Source organism: Prionailurus viverrinus, chromosome D2 (genome assembly GCF_022837055.1).
Source record: "Prionailurus viverrinus isolate Anna chromosome D2, UM_Priviv_1.0, whole genome shotgun sequence".
NCBI lineage: Eukaryota > Metazoa > Chordata > Mammalia > Carnivora > Felidae > Prionailurus > Prionailurus viverrinus.
Genome location: NC_062571.1, coordinates 68,628,864 through 68,651,435, shown reverse-complemented (window position 1 = coordinate 68,651,435; position 22,572 = coordinate 68,628,864). Strand labels below are relative to the sequence as shown.

General features: G+C 43.9%; 1 protein-coding gene and 1 long non-coding RNA gene across 2 annotated transcripts in view; one reads left to right on the top strand and one right to left on the bottom strand.

The window, feature by feature from the left end:
• Window positions 1–22,572, bottom strand: part of RBM20 (RNA binding motif protein 20) — a 195,877-nt gene that overhangs the window by 128,622 nt on the left and 44,683 nt on the right. The gene's annotated exons all lie outside the window — the stretch shown is intronic.
• On the top strand, window positions 28–10,379 carry LOC125148441 (uncharacterized). The gene is made up of 4 exons (XR_007145545.1): window positions 28–129; window positions 5,285–5,562; window positions 6,286–6,333; window positions 10,316–10,379. It is a non-coding gene; the product is annotated as an uncharacterized LOC125148441 (long non-coding RNA).

Sequence of the window (22,572 nt, the reverse complement as noted above, 5' to 3'; positions counted from 1 at the left end):
TGCTGACTGAAGCAGATCCAGAAGATGTGGAGTGGGGACCCTCACCCTATCCTGCCCTCTTTGCGGCAGCCCCTGGGCTTCTGAGGGACACGAATTAAAAAAGAAACCGGCTGAGGGACGCCTGGCTGGGTAAGTCAGTGGAGCATGTGACTTTTGATCTCAGGGTTGTGAGTTTGAGCTCCATGTTGGGTGTAGAGATTAAATAAATAGAACTTTAGAAATAAATAAATAGGGGCGGCTGGGTGGCTCAGTTGGTTGAGCGTCCTGTTCTGATTTTGGCTCAGGTCATGGTCCCAGGGTCGTGGGATGGAGCCCCGTGTTGGGCTCTACACTGAGCATGGAGCCTGCTTGAGATTCTCTCTCTCTCCCTCCCTCTCTCTCTCTCTCTCTCCCTCCCTCCCTCCCTCTGCCCCTCTCCTGCTCACGTGCTCTCTCTCCTTCCCTCTCTCTCTCTCTCCCCTCTAAAAACAAAAAATAGGGGCACCTGGGTGGGTCAGTCAGTTAAGTATCCAACTTCACCTCAGGTCATGATCTCACTGTTCGTGAGTTCAAGCCCCACATCAGGCTCTGTGCTGTCAGCACAGAAGTTGCTTGGGATTCCCTCTCTCTGTCCCTCCCCCACTTGCTCTCTCTCTCTCTCTCTCTCTCTCTCTCTCTCCCTCAGCCCCTCTCCCTGCCCCTCCACATCTCTTTAAAATAAAAATAAATAAAATTTTAAAATAATAATAATAAGCGGTGCCTGGCTTGCTCAGTCAGTTAAATGTCTCACTCTTAGTTTTGGCTCAGCTCATGATCTCTCTCTCTCTCTCTGTCTCTCAAAATAAATAAATAAACTTAAAAAAAAATCTTCTTTAAAATAATAATAACAATAGGGGCGCCTGTGTGGCTCAGCTGGTTAGGTGTCTAACTTCGGCTCAGGTCATGATCTTGCAGTTTGTGAATTCGAGCCCCGCGTCGGGCTTTGTGCGGACAGCGCGGAGCCTAGAACCTGCTTCGGATTCTGTGTCTCCCTCTCTCTGCCCCTCCCCACTTGCACTCTGTCTCAAAAATAAATACACATTAAAAATAAAAATAATAATAAAATAATAATAACAGGGCACCTGGGTGGCTCAGTTGGTTGAGCATCCAACTCTTAATTTCGGCTCAGGTCACAATCCCAGGGTCATGGGATGGAGCCCCAAGTCTGGCTGCATGCATTGGGTATGGAGCCTGCTTGAGAGTCTCTCCCTCCCTCTCTCGCTCCGCTCCTCTTCCTGGCTTCTGTTCTCTCCCTCTCTCTCAAAAATTAATTAATTAATTAAAACATGTTTAAAATAAAATAATAACAATAATAGAATTATGTTTAAGACTTGTCGGGGCCCTTACTCAAAGTGTTTCTGCCCATCAACAGCACAGACAGAAATGTAAGAGACGAGCCCCAGCCATCAGGGCAGAGCTGGCTGGAGCGGGGCTTGTGCCCCGCTGGCCGGGTGTCTGTTCCAGTGCTCCCAGCACACCCGCAGGGCTGCCCTCGGAGGCAGTCGTCCAGCAAGAAAATGCCAGGGTCACCCATTGGTTCTTTTACTCTTGACCCCAGCATTTAAATCCTGGCTGCCTCGCAAGCAGCCCGAGGGCTTCAGTGGAGCCACAGTGGACGGGAGGGGAGAGAGACGTCAACAAGGGTTTACAGGCTGAAGCTGTTTATCTCACACTGAACCTGACCCCTCATCACAAGAAGGACGGCCCCGTCCTAGTTCAAAGGCGAGCTGCAGCTTTGGCCAAAAGGGCCGCATTTCTGACCCGCTATGGAAGAGTTGAGACGAGCCTTTAAAACAAGAAAAACAAAGAAACACAACAATTGATAGCCGAGGACTAAAATGAAATAAGATTCCATCGGTGCCTCGTGTAAAACTGGATGCCAAGCCCAGCTTATCCTCAAGTTTACAAACACCCACTGAGCATTTCTGTCACAAATAGTGCCACCCACTCTGGGCCACGCTCGCTCCCAAGCTATTATCTTGAACTGTACTTCACATTTCTGTGACTGCCCTACAGGAATGGGAACCCCAGAGCCCCAACTCCACAGGCCGCCTGCCTGAGCAAAACAAGCAACGCCTCGTCTTAAAGCTACAAGTTAAGGGGCTCGCTCTTTTCATCTTTGTTGTTCCTCCCCCCCCCCCCACCCTCGAATTACAAAAATAATTTCTGCTTGTTACAGACACTTGAATTGAATTCAGAGCTATACACTTGAAAAAGTGAAAATCTTCTGAAATCCCAGCCCCCTCATGACAGTTACTATTAAATCATTTGAACAGGTATTTTATTTCTTTCTTCAACAGTTATTTACTTAAGTAATCTCTGTGCCAGACATGGGGCTCAAACTCACAACCCCAAGATCAAGAGTTGCATGTTCCATGGACTAAGCCAGCATAGTGCCTGCCCCATTAATAATTAGAGAAATAGGGGCGCCCAGATGGCTCAGTTGGTTAAGTGTTCGACTTCGGCTCAGGTCGTGATCCTGTGGTTCGTGGGTTCAAGCCCCCTGTCAGGCTCTCTGCTGACAGCTCAGAGCCTGGAGCCTGCTTCCGATTTTGTGTCTCCCTCTCTCTGCCCCTCCCCCACTCATGCCTGTCTCTCTCTCAAAAAAAACTAAATAAACATTAAAAATAATAATAATAATAGTATTTTGAGAAATAAGAGTTTTATTTCACTTATGATCCAGAAAATATCATAGAACCTACATATTTGAATAGATACTAGTAAAGAAATGAGATTTTAGTTTTATATCATATGCGACAAAATTAAAATGTCCAAAAACACCCCTTTATCCAGCAATTACAACTGTGAAAATTGTCGGCAAAACACATATCTAAACAAAAGGTCATGAGGCTGGTTCTCACAAATTCATGTAATAGAAAAGAATATTTGTAAAAAGCTGGTGAATGTCTACTTAGGATTAAGCTGGACATTTAAAAGCCCCCTCAAATTAGTTTGAACTGAATTACCAGGTAGCCAATACATAGAACCTGCTACATAATTTGTGGAGGCCACTATAAAATGAAAACTTGGAGCCCTTTTTTCAAAAAATATTAAGAATTTCAAAGTTTAATGCAAAACAGAGCATTAAAACAAGCACGTGCCAGCAAAGCCAGGCCTGTCCGTGCACATTAATTTAACCATATGTGTGTGTGTGTACTTTACTCTGCATTTTTAAGGCTTCAGATCTCTGGCTTTCAGATCATTCATTACATTTTCTAAAAATGTTCAGTTTTCTCTAAGGAATAAGTCGGCAAGATGAGACTAAGGCCAGGAAAAACGTCAAAAAAACCCCCCAAAACACAACAGTTTATTTTTAGCTTGACCTTGATTAAATTATATGTTTTCTGATGCATTTTCCAGTTGAAATGAATTGGCTATGCAGCTAATATCGTAGAAATATAAAACATTCTGGAATATCAGGTTAGCCAAAATAAAATCTTAAGCTCCATTTCACATCCAAAAATCTACATCTGAGATTATTTACAACATAAGACAGTTTTTCTCAGAGAAATTCTGGAATACACTTTCAATTTTTTCAATAACAAAATATGTGCTTCCTTCCCTATACTCTAATAAGCCGTCTCTAAATGGACTTCCCGCAAAAGTAAAGGAAAATAAAACCTTATCACTTGGCGGATTAAACTGTATAAAATTAAGAATTCTCTTTGGCTCCTTTAAAGTGGAAAAGGTTCGTTTTATGACAAAAATTTGCTACACAAAGTAGTCATCCTAGCGCCTCCTTGGATCATTTGAACGTATTTCCATGTTTAACTTGAGCTGGGTCATGCATAAGAATAGCTTGATCTTTAATACACGATAGGAATACCAAGAATTCTTTCTAAACTGCTATAAAAGGCTCACAAAAGCCAACAAAAGGCCTGAACCACATTCCTTGGCAATTATCAGTGGGAGGAGGAGGCAGACAAAGAGGAGAAAAGTCATCTGTAAGAGGCACTCAGCACCACAACCAAGCCTCTTCCATTAAGAGGAACAGGTGTGGAACCTCTCCTCTCTCAAGCAAAAGAGAATCACTTTGGACCCTGAGGTTTACCCTCTGACAGACCAACTGAAGATATTGTCCTGAAATTCCCCTCCCTTTAGCTCAGGAGGGACCAGAACAGCTCTCCATACCCATTCTGATGGACGCATCTCAGAAGCCAAGAGAGTTTTTCAAGCTTTCCCTGGGGTTCAACACTGTCACCCAATGAATGCTGCCTGGGGGACTCGGTGGGGGGTGGGGGGGTGTCAGAAGAAGATGGGTCAGTCTGCACTAGGGTCCAGGGCTAGTCTCAGAGACACACAGATGTTGCCCATTCTAGAAGGAGAAGGGAAGACAGCTCCCATTTCTTGAGATCCTACTGTGGAGCTTAGCCCAGGGTCTCTGTGCACATTATATTATTAACCCCCACAAAATCTTACCATTTTGCAGATAAGGAAGGTGACTACAGCTAGTGAGGTAACTTGCTCAAGGCCACAGGGCTACAAACAGGCAAGGCTGGGCTTCAAATGCTGGTCAACTGATTTCCCAAATCTCCTGCTTTTGTCATCAGTGTTGAGACCCAGTGTGGGGCTTCCCCGGTGCAGGCAATTAAGGCAGGGCTTTGTCTCGAGAGAATTTAAAACAATTGTAAAACTGCTGGGAGTAATTTGCTTTTTTCTTACCACCAAGCATCACCAATTCTAAACGATGGCAGTGAGAAGCTATTCCTCCTGGAAAACAAATCTTTTGTTAGCTGAAGTTCTAAGCAATTCCTACAGTTACTGTTCGTTTCGAATATCATATATGTAAACTTCAAATTAGCACATTTGTAATATTTATCCTTTGATAAACATTGTATTTATAGGAAAGGTAATTTGGAGAACTCCTAGCTTTGCAGTTGGTCCCAACACACGCAAACCCAGACGCCAACTGATTTCAAAAATAAATGTATTAATAGGTCAGAATCTTCTGATTCCACTTAGACACAGTTCTTGTCTGCAATCCCGGCAGTGCTATATATTCCTATGTTTAAACAGACTTACAATAAACAGTGACAGCTCAGTGATTAAAAGAGCAAAGAAAGCAAACTAACAATTCCATTACTCTGCGGCCACTTGAAGCTTTCGATTGTGTTATTTAAAATTTAAAACAGCAAACTGCAAGATGTAATCATTTTGCTTGGCAAGCGCACATTTTAATTCAGCCGTGAAATATTGGATTAAATTCGCTCAGTATCTTTAGAACTTAAACATATTTTTTTAATTCCTCATTGTTTACAAACTAAAGGGAGAAAATCAAGAAAACAATGCTGATCGCGCAGTTTTTATGGAAAATCGTTTCATCACACGGAGAATAGGAACGTGAAAAGTTATCTACTCCAGGTGTCAAGCATGCTGGCCGAACTTTCACTGCGAGCCATCAGACTGACCCCACTCCACAGACGGGAACCGCATCCTGCTGGAACCTAGAGAAGCCGGTGTGATCTGGCCAAGGGGCCAGCTCTTAGTCCACAGCGGTGAACCTTTAGATCCAGTTGATGTCCCAGCAACTTCCGTTCTCTCCTTGTAAGAGTGCTCTTACAAATTTATGATTCTACAACGTCCTTACCTTTGACCCAAACACACTCTCCATGCAAAATTGATGCTTTTGTTCAAATCCAAATGTTGCCAAATTTTTCTCAAATACAAAAAGACCATCGAATTCCCAATCGCAGGCATGGTGGAACCAATACTGACAAGCCTTTCCCAGACCTTCACTCTCTCCCCACCAAGCTGTCCATTGGGTTTTTACAAGCCTTCGATAATCTTGCAGCACACAAGCTACGTCGGCTATCGTTTGTGACTACTCAATTCCCAGACCCAAGGTGAAACATCTGTTGAAGGCCAGAATGATCACCATACCATTCGAATCTCCTTCCCTCATCTTTCCCTTCCACAGTCTTGGACATGTTGTAAAAGTCAGTGGCTCATTTTAATTTATTTAACAAGTACTTACACAACGTTTACTGTAAGTCAAAGAATCGAACATAAATTTATTGCTGGGAGGCACAAATTTAAATAACAAAGTGTTCTACGTATTCCACTAGTAAACCTAAACATGCAATTACCATAAGACCCAACAATGGCACCCCTGGGCATTTATCTCAGAGCGATGAGAACATATGCTCACACAAAAACCTATACACAAATGTTCAGAGCAGCTTTATTTGTCATAGCCAAGGGCTGGGGAAAACCCAGATATCCTTCAGTAGGTGAGTGGTTGAACACCCTGTGTTTTGTTTACACCAGGGAATACCAGCCAGCAAGAAAAAGGAAAGAACTGATAGACACAACAAGGTGGGTAAGTCTCCAGGAAATAATGCTGAGAGAATAAAGCTAATCCCCAAAGGTAGCAAATGATACGATTCCATTCATGTAACATTTTTTTGAAAGGACAAACTTTTAGGGGCGCCTGGGTGGCTTAGTCAGTTGATCGTCTGACTTCGGCTTAGGTCATGATCTCGCAGTCCGTGAGTTCCAGCCCCGTGTCAGGCTCTGTGCTGACAGCTCGGGAGCCTGGAGCCTGCTTTGGATTCTGTGTCTCCCTCTCTCTCTGCACCTCCCCCACTCGCACTTTGTCTCTCTCTCTCTCTCTCTCTCTCTCTCTCTCTCTCTCAAAAATACATAAACATTAACAAAATTAAAAAATAAATAGCAAAGAGAATGTATTTTTTAAAAAAAAGAAAAGAAAGGACAAACTTTTAGGAATGGCGATCAGATTAGTCATTGCCAAGGCTTGCTGGGGAAGGGAGGGAGGGAAGTGTGGTTATAAAAGGGCAACAGGAGGGATAAAACTATATGCAGCTAAATGCACATACACATACAAATGAGTACACATAACACTGGGGAGATGTGAATAAGATAGGTGCATTGTAGGGGCACTTGGTAGCTCAGTCGGTTAAAGGTCTGACTCCTGATCTCAGGGTCATGAGTTCAAAGCCCCACCTTGGGCTCTGCACTGGCTGTGACGCCTACTTAAAAAAAAAAAAAGAAGATAGGAGGATTGTATCAGTGTTGCTATCCCGGCTGCCGTATTGTGCCGTAGTTTTGCAAAATGTTACCAGCAGGGGGAAACTAGATAAATGGAACATGTACCTGGGAACTCTGGATTGCAACTGTATCTGAGTCTACAATCATCTCAACAAAAACTTCAGTTAGAAAAGTAGTAAGCCGACAAAAATATCTCAAGCTAGTAAGATTTATTTAACAACACTTACATGCCGCTTACTAATTGCCAGGTCGTATTTTAAGTACCTACAAATTGACTCATTGACTCCTACCAACCATGTGTGGCACGTACTATAAGGATTGTTCCCATTCTGCAGATGAAAAGACTGCTGTACAGGGAGCTTAAATAACATACCCGAAGGACACACAGCAAGTAGGTTAACTGTTGGGATCTGATTCCTAGGCAGGCTATCTAGAACCAGAACTCTCCCCTCAGAGATCTCTTCATTTCACTCTTAAAGGCTTGGGGGGGGGGGGGGGGGCGCCAGGCGGACTAGACTCGGAATCCCGACAGTGCCTCTTCTGGAAGATGCCCAAAATCCAGCCGAAAGTATGACAAATCCTTCTGATCACAAAGCCAATTATAAACTTCACAGGCTGGCAACTTTATAAAGGAAGAAAGCCAGAATTACCGGTTTTTAATGTACAATCTTCCGCCAGGGGAGGATGAGTACCTGTGGCAGGAGCAGCGTGTCACAGGGTGACATCCACTCCTCTTCTGCGGGCTGGAAAACCAAGAGGACACTTGGGCACGCTTGGGAGCACATTTTGGTGGGAAAGAATGAGGGGACGGAAAAAGCAAGACGCATCTGGGAGGAGATGAAAAGCGGGGGCTAAAACAAGACCAAGTGACAGCATCATGCCTCCCAGGCCCTCGCTCCAGCCCGCAGTCCTGCTGCCCCGTCCCCAGAGCACAGTGTCTTTTCCGGCCCCCTCGGAATGGCCTCCATTAGCTCTCTGTCTTAGCAGCTTCAAGCCCACAGGCTCTTGGGTGGGCCCTGGGGACTGAAACCCAGAACCCAGGTGGCATTCCAGAGTTGCAGGCCTGTAGCAGGGCAATCTGGTTCGGAAGATTTTCAGATTATCAAGTGGGGAAGACAGGAATGTCACGGCCTCTGGGTGGACACGGGGACATTCATCAAAAAGACAGCTACCATGAAACCACAGTCGCCCTTTCCCACTGGATTGGTGGAGAGCTGGGGTATGTGCAGATGCATGGGTGTGGACACGCATGTCAAAAACCAAAATTATTTTAGCAGAGAAATAATTTCCCAGGATTCAATGCTAGAAAGGGCAAAATGAACACTAGACCCAAATTTTCCAAAAGATAAACTTCCAACCAGAGGGCACTGTAACTTAACACTAATCCACGAGGTTAATGATGTGAACAGTATGTTACCCATGGTCCAGGCTGATATGATGAACCACCCAGATAAAAAAGGGAATCACTAACGGGGGTAGAGGCCAGACTTTATTGGTCTCCAAGCCTGAAGCTCATAAAAATTCTCAGTCTAGCCTTGGGCCGTCAATGAAAATTAAGCCCAACTGTGAAGAAACCGCACAGAAATGAAGTTCTTCACAATCTGTGATGTTGAGAAACAACAACTGTTAACACGGAGTTGGGAACGGTCTCCAGGAAAATGGCGTCTCCACTCACACTGCCACCGCCAGCCCGAAATGACTCAGCTCCATGTGTCAGCTTTTATATTTAAACAGCATTTCCTTTGCAACAAGGATCCAAAATATCCACTCCCAGATAAGAGAGGGGTAAACAGAGACCCCTGTTGCCTGCTGCCCATTCCCCACATGTTTCTGGTTGCTCGCATGAAAATATAGGTCTCCCGGAGCCTGTCAAGAGGACACCACACACATGAGAATAAGTGCATGTGTGCACAATAAGGACATGGCGAGGGGTGACTGGGTGGCTCAGTCAGTTGAGCGTTCGACTTCAGCTCAGGTCATGATCTCACAGTTTGTGAGTTCGAGCCCTGCAGTGGGCTCTGTGCTGATGGCTCAGAGCCTGGAGCCTGCTTCGGATTCTGTGTCTTCCTCTCTCTCTGCCCCTTCCCCACTTATAATCTGTCTCTCTCTCTCTTTCTCAAAATAAATAAACACTTAAAAACGTTTAAAAATAAATAAATAAGGACACGGTGAGGTGGAGGTATGGAAAGACCTTGGGTCTCTGAAGTCCCCGTTTAGCCACTAAACCAATCCTGGGCCACTGGCCTCTAGACTTTTCTTTCAACGTTTATTTATTTTTGGGACAGAGAGAGACAGAGCATGAACGGGGGAGGGGCAGAGAGAGAGGGAGACACAGAATCGGAAACTGGCTCCAGGCTCCGAGCCATCAGCCCAGAGCCTGACGCGGGGCTCGAACTCCCGGACCGCGAGATCGTGACCTGGCTGAAGTCGGATGCTTAACCGACTGCGCCACCCAGGCGCCCCTAGACTTTTCTTATTAAGTAGAGGATAAAGGTCCCTCTGATTTAAGCCACTATCTGCTGGGTTTTCTGTTGGCAGTCAAACATTTCTTTCTTGGTACAACTTCCCCATAATGATTTTGCTCAACAAGTGTATTATGATGGCCAGTGTCACCTTCCCTAACTGGCTGATGGCTGAACCCTGAAAACAAACCTATAGGTCTCATTGACCTGGTATCTAAATCTGAAGTCCCCAAGTATGAGAATGTAGCCCCTATGAACCTGGCCAGCCTTGTCACCTGGGAAATCTGGAGTTGATGCCACAGGCACAACAGATAAATACAAAGATTCGGAAAGAGGGGAGGGAAAGGAAGGTGGAGAGAGGTTAACACACACACACACACACACACACACACACACACACACGAAGGGGAAAGTATAAGGGAAAAAAGAGAGACAGGAAACAAATGCCTTTTAAGAATGTGCATTTTTTTAAAGGGATGCCTCGTGCTTGTCAAAATCAGCCTGCTCTGAGTAAGAAGCCACTGTGTGCCTGACCTCCATCATCCCATCGCTCTGGAAAGGCTAAAATCCCATCCGCGGAGCCCCTCGGCCACATGGTGTAGACGTGTGAATGACCGATGGGCTTCTTGCTTTGCTCGTGCGTGACTTGGAGGGGCAAAACATATTTTACATTAGCTTAGGTCCTGACATTCTATCATGTTCCCTGTCAGGAGGCCAAGTAGTTCTTGGAACCCTGCACACCCAGTGACATATAACAGAACCCGAGCAAATGAGATGGCTCTTGGCCCTTAAATTAAAGGCTCTTCTTACCCCTCCCACCTCCACAGCAGTGGTCTGGCCTGCTGGGCCACGAGCAGACGTCTACTAAAGAAAGGTCACCATTCTTTGCCAGCAACTAAGGTACGTTTTCCGGAGGGAATGCTCCAAGGTGGGGGGCCACTGCAATGGGTTGCTTTTGGCGATCTCCACAATGAGCCAGGGCCCGAAAGTGGTGCCCCAGGCCCTTGGGCCGGAGGCTGAGGGAATGGCCATCAAAATGACACCTTCCTTTTCCAGCCACAAGCTGTCTTCAGCAAACCTTGTCCTGCCACCCCCAGGGACACTGTGTCAGGCTGTAAGGGGATAACCTCAAATGCCACCTCACATGACACTGCCCGGAATGCCTGCGGCCCAGCGACCGGAGTGTCTGTACCCTCCTTGTGGGGTGTCAACGCTCTCACAAGGACGCTCGGTCCTCACAGACGGGCAGGACTCCTAACAGCTGCCAGCAAGGGCAGCTCCTGGTGACGAGGCTGGGGCGTCTTGAAAGGGCTTCCCTCTCCAGCGTCCCCCCAGGCACTGCCGTCTGCGGCCTCTTCTGGGGCTCGGCTTTGCTCCCCAGCCCATCTCCTGCATTGACGAGGTGCCTGCCCGGTGCCCAGGACCATACGGGGCATTATGGGGCAATGCCAGGAAACAGAAGACAAAGACTCTGTCCAAAGGGCATGCGATATCTAGTTTAAGAAACAAGGCCTGATTTCGGCTCAGTCATGATCTCATGGTTCATGAGATGGAGCCCTGTGCTGGGATTCTCTCTCTCTCTCTCTCTCTCTGCCTCTCCCTCGCACACGTGCTCTCTCACTCTCTCAAAATAAATAAACATTTTTTAAAAAATGAAACAAGCCCCCCTTTTCTCGACGTGAGGGAATCAACAAGAGAATCAATTGTGCGGTGATATGGGAGATGCACTGAGGGGAGTTGAGAGGAGTCCGGTGTCACAGGACAAAGGAACAGTCAGAGAAGTTTCTTAGAAGATGTAGGACTTGAGGAAGTGCTGGAAGGAGGGGTAGGGGCCAGACAGAGAGGAAGGAGAGAGGGCAATGGGGATGGCAAAAGTGTGATGGTGGCAGGGGTGCCTGGGTGGCTCAGTCCATTGGGCATCTGACTTCGGCTCAGGTCATGATCCCACAGTTCATGAGTTCAGGCCCCACGTCGGGCTCTGTGCCAACCGCGTGGAGGAGGCTTCAGATCCTCTGTCCCTGCCTCTCTCTGGCCTTCCCCCATTTGTGCTCTCTCTCTCTCTGTCTCTCTCAAAATAAATACATACACTTAAAAAAAAGTGTCAGGGTGGTTATAAAGAATGAGGTGGGCTCAGGGACCGGGACACAGCCAGCATGGGTGACATCCAAGGGGTGTACCGAGTAGTAAACTCACAAAGACAGGACTGTGCCATACATCTGTCACCTGCATTGCAAGCCAACAAATAATGCGTCATCTTTCTGCAGGGAACACCTCTGTATTCCCAATACCTGCCATGTGCCTGGTTCATAGTCAGTCTGTGCTTGAAAAACGCAGTTGCGTGAATGAATAAAAACTGTTAATCACCCTCAGCCATGCTGGAGGTCCCAAATCAAGAAACAAAATAACACTTAAAGGCAGGGATTGCAAACTCAAATGCCACAGGGCCAGCAGGTGACTAGTATAGCTAGAAGTAAGCAATAGGGTACTACCAAAGGGTGGATATCCGATCTTCAGGGGGACTGTCCCTACTGCCACCAAGGTGCATGAGCCCTGTACTGCCAGATCTTTTCATTGTTATGTGAAATCCCCCAATTTTTAAGCATTAGCAATGAATTAAAAAAAAAAAAAAGTATGTGCCAGGCAAAAACACTTCATTTAGAGCCGTATTTGGTGTTAGGGATCTTTGGCTATCTGGGACAAATTTTTTTTTGTTGAAGTTTATTTAGAGTCTAAAAAAGTCCCCAATGCAAATGAATCTATGGTGACAGAGGTGAGTATGAGGTTCCCTTTAGGGGAGGGGCTATGGCCGATAGGGGGCCTTTTGGGAGGCTGGAAATGTTCCATATTTTGACCCGGCTGGTGTTAACAAGAGTGAGGACACGTCTAAAAATCCATCCAGCTGTGGGGTGCCTGAGTGGCTCAGTAGGTTAAGTGTCTGACATCAGCTCAGGTCATGATCTCATGGTTCATGGGTTCAAGTCCCATGTCAGGCTCTGTGTGGACAGCTCAGAGCCTGGAACCTGCTTTGGATTCTACCTCTCTCTCTCTCAAAAATAAATAAAGATTAAGAAAAAATTTTTTAAAATCCATCGAGCTGCAAACTTAAGAGTTAAACATTCTACTCCATGTAGGTTATAACTCAATTTAAAAAGTAAAACTGGGGGCGCCTGGGTGACTCAGTTGGTTAAGCATCTGACTCTTGATTTCAGCTCAGATCCTGACCTGTTTGTGGGATCGAACCCCAAATCAGCTCCATGCTGACACCACGGAGCCTGCTTGGGATTCCCTCTCTCTGTCTCTCTCTCTCTGTGCCTCCCCCACTTGCTCACACAGATACACACACCACAGTCTCACAGTCTCTCTCTCTCTCTCTTTCCTTCTTTCTCAAAATAAATAAATAAAAACTTGGGGCACCTGGGTGGCTCAGTCGGTTGAGCGTCCGACTTCAGCTCAGGTCACGATCTCGCGGTCTGTGAGTGCGAGCCCCGCGTGGGGCTCTGGGCTGATGGCTCGGAGCCTGGAGCCTGCTTCCGATTCTGTGTCTCCCTCTCTCTCTGCCCCTCCCCCATTCATCCTCTGTCTCTCTCTGTCTCAAAAATAAATAAATGTTAAAAATAAATAACTAAATAACTAAATAACTAAATAAATAAATAAAAACTTTAAGGAAATAATGAACTTAAATAACTTAAAAACAAAATAAAACGTAAAACTGATAAATATAGAGTCCCCAAAAGCTGAATAAAGCCCTCTCTGGAGTTTGCTTGCAGTGCTGCCCCTTCCACCAAAATTCCCTTCTGCCCCTACCTCCTTGCACCCTGCTACCACCCTACTTGTCCTAAAAGAGGTGGCCCAAGCAGCACTTCCTCCAGGAAGCCTCTCCTACCCCACCCTGGCCCACGTGTGAGCATGGCTGAACAGGGTGCTCCCAGACACAGCCCAGTGAGTGGCCCAGCACCCATCACCTCCTTTGGGGCTCCTGAGGTCCTGGAGACAGGAACTGCGTACTGTTCACTGTGGCCCAAGCCTAGCACAAGGTGGGCATCCGATGAGTGTCTGACACGATAACTCACCCTCTTTCTGGCAATGGGCAAAATGGAAGGATGCCTCCCACCCACCCCATCCCTACTGCCCTAGAAAAGGCAGAGTACAGAATCTGGAAACATGAGATCTGAAGAAAAGAGCCAGGAGACTAACTGTGTCCTGAATGAAAAGCTGCGGGGGCGGGGGGTGAAGAAATATGTACATGTGAGATTTAAAATACTGTTCCCTTGCAACCAGCTGTGGTGACTTCCTACTGAGAGAGGAAGGGAGTCTATGTCAGATTCTTAAGTTCCTTGTCCTAATGATGCAACTCTAGACCAGTGACGTTCAGATTCTAAAGGGCATCAGAATCACCGGAGGATTTCTTAAAACAGAGTCCTGGGTCCTCCTCAGAGATGTGTGTCTGCGGTTCTGGAACAGGGCCTGAGGATTTTCATTCCTAACTAGTCTCCACTTGATGCTGATGCTGCTGGTCTGGGGACGTCCCCGTGAGTGGCACTGGACCAGACAAGACCACAGCTGGTAAGTGCAAATCATCACGACATCAGTGTTATTTCTCTTGGTCATTTAACACACTTCTGTTGAATTTTCTGCCATGTGCGAAACCATATAAATGATACAGACATAATTAGAACCAACAGTGTGTTCTCACCTTGGTCACCAGAAAATGGATTGTTCCTCCTCAGTGCCCTTTGTCAGATATGCTACTGAAGCAGAAAATGACACCAACTTTCAGCCACTCCCCAGTGCTCAGATGGTCACAGGTTCAAACTCTTAACTCTGAGAATAAAGTTTTCAAGGTCCCCCCCAACAGGAAACCCATCTGTTTCCCCCAATGTCTCCAATTAAGTGAGTGATTTCCCTGGGCCTTCCTCCAACATATCACCTCCCTCATTTAACCAGAAGAGGAGTTGATTATAGTTTTTATTTTTGTTTGTTTATTTTATTTATTTGGAGAGAGAGCAAGTGCACGAGCATGGGAGGGGCAGAGGCGGGGAGAGAATCCCAAGCAGGCTCTGAGCTGTCACTGCACAGCCTGACTCAGGGCTCCATCTCATGGATCGCGAGATTATGACCTGAGCCAAAATCAAGAGTCAGACACTTAACCAACTGAGCCACCCAGGTGCCCCTGGTTACAGTTTTTAGTATTCAGGCCTGGGCAGGAAGCAGATGAATTTCCCTGGAGACCATGCCAGCAAAGGGTCTCCAGAGGAGTCAGAAGGGGGAGGCAGCCTTCCAGCAGACAGGCAAGCACAGTGCTCTGAAACAGCATCCCTGCCTTGTCCCCGGCAGGAGCCGCGTTCTGACATATTCGGTTACAAGTGAGTGCCTGGGCATTAGATCTAAATGGCCCAAGACACGGAATGTCCGGGCAGCATGCAGTTGGATTATTTGCACCCTCTGTACCTGTGGAAGCCGAGATTTAATTATTTAGTCCGTGTTAAATTTCCAATCCTGGGCTTCCAGTCGGCAGATGAATAAAGCACCTCAGTTAAACTGCAGGGGACTCTGGGTCAACACTCAGCAGGAGCCGGAAAACTTAGTGATTTCTCCGCCCTGGGAGATCATCTCACTCTGTCTAAGAATGTGTCCTAAAGAAATTCAATCACATATAAAAGTCTTAAAAACCCTTTGAAGCAACAACACCTGAAAAATTCAATTCTGTCCTCTCAATGAAAATGTAATTCAAGAGGTAAAGGCACAATCTTTGAACCATGTACATGATACTCTGCTAGTATATCTTTCCTGACACATGTCTAACTGGCTGTAGGAGACTATTGGTGAGATTTATTCCTATTCCTTGAGTAGAACGTATTTCAAAATTGTAGAAACTCTCAAGTTAGGCACCAGTCAGCTTCTCGTGGTATCCAATTAAAATGCAATACTAAGGTATAGTCTAACAGAACGAGTTCCCTTTTATGGTAAGATCCAGTGTGCTGTTGTTGAAAGGCCTATGGTTTGGAAATGACTATTTTAACCCAAAGCATCACTAGCCCCTCACTTCAAGCAGAGCTACTCACAATCCAAACCTTAACTCTTCTCTCCATCTGTCTCTCTCTGCATTACTAGCCTGAATGCAGTGAAATGGTTACATCCCATTCCACCATATATTTTCCTCCATGGTGAGGTGGCTCACACATAATTCTGGAGGGCTTCCAAGGCCCTGAACAAATTCACCTACTGCTTCTTCAGGGTCCTCTTCCCCTTCAACGTAGCCATTCAAGCTTCCAAAATGGGGGTGAACCCAGTCCCAGACAAGATGACCGTGCCTGCGAATAGAGTCACTCCATTCACAGGAACAGAACAGTGTGAACGGCAGGCTCATTTTCGTTTCGAGGACCAATGTTGCCATTCGGTTTTGGTTTCATCCCTTGGTTCTTCCACCATATAGGAAGCTGCCTGTTTTGTGTGCTTCTGTGTTAGGTATCACTGGGATATCTCTGTCTACAACAGTGTTTGGCACATGGCAGGTGCTCAGTAAATAATCACTGAATGAATGACTCTCTACCAGTAAACACCCACCATGAGGACCAGGTGGAAGCATAGAGGAAAGTCACCAAGCTCTCATGCCACACACATGGGCACTGCTCTTCTTAGTTCTATCTGACTCAGTTGCTGGAAAGAAACTTGAGACATTCAAGCTGAGCCCAAATACATCATTGGTCCATTCCTTTGTACCAATTAAATGGGCTAAAAACTATGTAAAAACCAGGTCACTTGGGAGCACCTAGCTGGCTCAGCCAGTGGTTGAGTGTGACTCTTGATCTTGTTACGAGTTTAAGCCTCTCATTGGGTGTGGAGATTATTTTTAAAAATAAAATCGTTAAAAAACAAAAACAAGGGGTGCCTGGGTCGCTCAGTTGGTTAAGTATCCGACTCTTGATTTTGGCTCAGGTCATGATCTCATGGTTTGTGAGATCAAGCCCCATGTCAGGCTCTGTTCTGACAGCATGGAGACTGCTTGGGATTCTCTCTCCTTCTCCAATCTCTCTGCCACTACCTGGTGCTCTCTCTCTCTCTCTCTCAAATTAATTAATTAAAAATAAATAACTTTTAGAAATCAAGAAACAAAAAACAAAACACAAACAGGGGCACCTGGGTGGCTCAGCTGCTTAAGCATTTGACCTTTGATTTCGGCTGAGATCATGATCTCACTGTTTGTGAGTTTGAGCCCCGTGTTGGGCTCTGCCTGCTGACAGCACAGAATTCCTACTTGGAATTCTCGCTCTCTCTCTCTCTCTCTCTCTCTGCCCCTGACCTGCTCATGTTCTCTCTTTATCTCTGTCTCTCTCTCAAAATAAAAATAAGTAAACTTTAAAAAATAACACACAAAAATAAACCAAGGGCAGTTTACCAAGAGTAGGGATAATTGTCAGTTGATATCGATACTTTCCCCAAAATGCCACAGAAACCATGTAATTAAACTGTAAGTCACTAGTACGTTTTTATATAGTCTTGATAGCCTTATGTATAATTTCCCACTTTTAATGGGTTACAAGACACACAAAAAAAATATCTTATTATGTATTTGACAAAAATAGGACACACATCAACATTAATATAAACAAGCAAAACCTTCATATTCTTTGGTACTTTATTTTGTAAAGAAGTAACACACCATTTACAATGAGAGTTTCACTCTAAGGCAAGAAAATTCAATAATACAGAAAGAAGTAACTAATTTACCAATATTTCAGTTTAAAAACAGTCATAATGGACAAGTACCTAGAAACAAACAATTTGCCAAAACTGACCCATGAAGAAACTGAAAATCTGAGAAGACCTATAACAAGTAAGGAGGTTGAATCATTAATCAAAAACCTCCCAGGGCACCTGGGTGTTTCAGTTGATTGAATGTCCAACTCTTGATTTCAGCTCAGGTCATGATCTCGCAATCGTGAGATCAAGCCCCAGGTCAGGCTCAGGACACTGGTCATGGAGCCTGCTTAAGATTTTCTCTCTCTCTCTCTCTCTCTCTCTCTCTCTCTCTCTCCCTCTGCCCTTTCCCCACTCACTCTCATGCCCTCTCAAAACAAAATGAAACAAACAAAATACCTCCCAACAAGGAAAATCCCAGGATCAAATGGCTTCACTGATAAATTCTACCAAACATTTGAAAAATTAACATCAACCTTTCTCAAACTTCTCCCAAAAAATTGATGAGGGGGAATACTTCCTAACCCATTCTATGAGGCCAGCATAACCCTGATACCAAAGACAGTTAAAGACACTACAAGTAAAGAAAACTAAAAACCAATATTCCTTATTAATATTGATATAAAACTCTCAATAAAATACTAGCACAGTGAATTCAGCTGCATATTAAAAGAATTATACACCATGACCAAATGGGATTTATTCCCAGAATGTAAAGATGGCTCACCATACAAACATCAATGTAATATATTAACATATTAAAGGGGAAAAAACACATGATCCTCTCAATTGATGCGGAAAAATCATAAAAAAATTCAACATGATAAAAACACTCAATAAACTAGAAATAGAAGGGAACTTCTATTAAAGGCATTTGTAAAAAACTCATAGCTAACATCATATTCAATCATGAAAGACTGAAAGCTTTTCCCCTAAGACGAGCATCAAGACAGATGCCTGTTTTTATCATTTCTACTGGAAATTCTAGTCTGAACAATTAGGCAAGAAAAAGAAACAAATGGTACTTGAATTGGAAAGGAAGAAGTGAAGTTATTTCTGTGTGCAGATGAAATGGTCTAATATGTTGAAACCCCTAAAAATTCCACATCCCATAAAAACCTATTAGAGGCAATCAACAAATCAATAAAGTTGCAGGGGACAAAATTAACATACAAAATCAGTTGCATTTCTATATACTATGCAATAAGAAAACCATAAAGGAAACCATGAAAATAATTCCATTTACAATAGCATCAAAAAGAGCAGGTGAAAGACTTGTACACTGAAAACTACAAAACACTGCCAAAAAAAAATAAAATAAAATAACGAACACATGAATAAATGGAAAAACATTCCATGTACATGGATTGGGAGACCTGATAATATTGTTAAGATGTCAACACTACCCAAAGTAATCTACAGATTCAATGCCATCTCTATCAAAATCCCAATGAAATTTTTGGCAGAAATAGACAAATCTATTCTAAAATTTATATGGAATCTTAACAGACCCTGAGTCATCTTTAAAAAGAAGAATAAAGTTGGAAGACTTACACTTTATGACTTAAAAGTCACCACAAAGTTATAGTAATCAAAACAATATGGTACTGGGGTGCCTGGGTAGCTCAGTAGATTGAGTGTCTGACTTCAGCTCAGGTCATGATCTCATGGTTTGAGGGTTTGAGCCCTGCATGGGGATCTGTTCTGATGGTGTGGAGCCTGCTTGGGATTCTTTCTCTCTTTCTTCTCTCTCTCTCTCTCTCTCTCCTCTCTCTGCCCCTCCCCTACCTGTGTTTTCTCTCTCTCACTCTCACTCTCTCTGAAAATAAATAAATAAACTTAAAAAAATTATTATACAAAAATACCAGTGTGGTTACTAGTATAAGGACAGACATATAGATCAATGAATTGAAATACATAGCCCAGGAAAAAAAACTCACATGGGGAAAAGGCCATCTTTTCAACTAACAGTGCTGGGAAAACTGTATTGCCATTGCAGAAGAATGAAGTTGGACCCTTACCTTAGACAATATATAAAAGTTAACTCAAAATGGATCAAAGAGCTAAACTACAAACCTCTTAGGAGAAAACATAGAGGAAAACTTCATGACTTTGGATTTGGCATGGACTTCTTGGGTATGCCACCAAAAGCACAAGCAATGAAAGACAAACAGATAAATTGGACTTCATTAAAGTTAAGAACTTTTGCACACTGAAGGACCTGATCAAGAGAGTGAGGAAACAGTCCACAGAATGGGCGAAAATATATACAAATCATATATCTGACAAGGGATTAATATACAGAATATATAAAGAACCCCTATAATTCAATAACAAAAAAACAAACAACCCAATTAAAAAATGGGCAAGAGACAAAAGACTTGAATAGATACCGCTCCAGAGAAGATATACAAGTGGCCAATAAGCATATGAAAAGATGCTCAACATCATTAGTTATTAGAGTAATGTAAATCAAAACCATAATGATGTAACACCACTCACTAGGATGGCCATAAATAAACAAACAAAATAACAAGTATTTCTGGGGTGCCTGGCTGACTCAGTCGGTACAGCATATGACTCTTGATCTTAGAGCTATAAGTTCAAGCCCCATGTTGGGTGTAGAGATTAATTAAAAATAAAATCTTTAAGGGGCTCCTGGGTGGCCCAGTAGGTTAAGTGTCCCACTCTTGGTTTCGGCTCAGGTCATGATCTCACAGTTCATGCGTTAAGCCCTATATTGGGCTCTGCGCTGACAGTGCAGAGCCTGCTTGGGATTCTCTCTCTCTCTCTCTCTCTCTCTGCCCTCCCCTGCTTACCTCTCTCTCTCTCTCTCTCTCTCAAAATAAAAAACAAACAAATAAAATAAAATAAAATGTTTAAAAAAATTACAAGTATTTTTGAGGATGTGCTCATTGCTGGTGGGAATGTAAAATGGTGCAGCCTCTGTAGCAGTTTGGCAATTCCTCAAAAAGCTAAACATAGAATTATCATATGATCCAGCAATTCCACTCCTAGGTACATACCTAATAGACCTGAAAGCAGGGGGCGCCTGGGTGGCTCAGTTGGTTAAGTATCCGACTCCTGATTTCGGTTCAGGTTATGATCTCATGGTTCATGAATACGAGCCCCACATCAGGCTCCTCACTGGCAGGGGAGAGCCTGCTTGGGATTCTCTCTCTCTCTCTGCCCCTCCCCCACTTATGCTCCCTCTCCCTCTCTCAAAATAAATAAATAAATAACTTAAAAAAAACACACACACACAAATTTTAAAAGAACTGAAAGCAGGAACCCAAACAGATACTTTTGTACCAATGGTCATGGCAGCATATTCACAATAGCCAATAGGAAGAAACAATCCATGTGTCCACCAATGGATGACTGGATAAACAAAATCTGTGCAATGGAATATTACTCACCCATAAAATGGAATAAACTCTGAAACATACTACCATATGCATGACTCTTGAAAACATTATGCTAAGTGAAATAAGCCAGACAACAAAAGTTCAAATATTTTATGATTTCACTTATATGAGATACCTAAAATAAGTAAATTCATACAGACAGCAAGTAGACTAGAGGCTACCAGGGCCTCCTGGGGAAAGGAGTAATTGGACGTTACTGTTCAGTGGGTAAGAATTTCTACTTGTGAGGATGAAAAAGTTCAGGAAACAGTGTGGATACCTACACAACACTGTCAATGTGTTTCATGCCACTGAAACATATGCTTAAAAATGGTTATATTAGGGGCGCCTGGGTGGCGCAGTCGGTTAAGCGTCCGACTTCAGCCAGGTCACAATCTCGCGGTCCGTGAGTTCGAGCCCCGCGTCAGGCTCTGGGCTGATGGCTCAGAGCCTGGAGCCTGTTTCTGATTCTGTGTCTCCCTCTCTCTCTGCCCTTCCCCCGTTCATGCTCTGTCTCTCTCTGTCCCAAAAATAAATAAAAAACGTTGAAAAAAAATTTTTAAAAATGGTTATATTATATGGATTTTGCCACAAAAAAATGGCCATAGCTGTTCATTTGAAATCACTCATTTTCAGGGATTTAAAGTAACTGATGCCATTCAATTTACTCATCTGAAGGTCCTACTTAAGTATCTTTTAATACCCATCATTTGGAAGCACTTAAAATGACAAAATCTCTTTTATGAGTAACAATGATTTGATAGTCAGATGAAAAATCCATTCTAAATATTTGCAACCTACTGCTGGTGGGAATGCAAACTTGTGCAGCCACTGAGGAAAACAGTATGGAGGGTCCTCAAAGAATTAAAAATCGAACTACCCTATGACCCAGCAATTGCACTACTAGGTATTGATCCAAAGGATACAGGGGTGCTGTTTTGAAGGGGCACATGCACCCCAATGTTTATAGCAGCACTATCGACAATAGCCAAAGTACGGAAAGAGCTCAATTGTCCATCGATGGATGAATGGATAAAGAAGATGTGGTATATATATACAATGGAGTATTACTCGGCAATCAAAAAGAATGAAATCTTGCCATTTGCAACCATGTGGTTGGAACTAGAGGGTATTATGCTAAGCAAAATTAGTCAGAGAAAGACAAATATCATATGACTTCACTCATATGAGGACTTTAAGATACAAAATAGATGAACTTGAGGGAAACAAAAATAATACAAAAACAGAGAGGGGACAAAATGTAAGAGACTCTTAAGTATAGAAAACAGAGGGTTACTCCAGGGGTTGTGGGAGGGGGGATGAGCTAAACGGGCAAGGGGCATTAAGGAATCTACTGAAATCATTGTTGCACCATATGCTAACTAACTTGGATGTAAATTTAAAAATAAATAATTAATTAAAATAATGAAAATAAATAAAAATTAAAATAAATAAATTAAATATTTGCAACCTTGGGGCACCTGGGTGGCTCAGTCAGTTAAGCTTCTGACTCTTGATTTCAGCTCGGGTCATGATCTCACGGTTCGTGAGTTTGAGTCCCACGTCTGGCTCTGCACTGGCAGCATGGAGCCTGCTTGGGATCTTCTCTCCCCTTCTCTCTCTGCCTCTCCCCTGCTCGTGCATGCACACACTCTCTCAAAATAAACATTAAAAAATTTTAAATATTTGCAATCTCAAACATCCCCCTCCCTTTGATTATGTCACAGCTTCTTGATGATACCAAGAATACCAAGAAATAAAAACGCTGCCACTTTATACTTGTAATGGGTTTATACACTATGTCTGCTGTCACAAATTCACATCCTAAGACTCATGGTTGGCTCAGTCAGTAGAGCGTGCGACTCTTGATCTCAGGGTCGTGAGTTTGAGCCCCACACTGGGTGTAGACTTTACTTAAAGAACAACTACAAATTCACAAAATGCCATTACTATCCGGCCAGACCCCACAGTGAAGACCT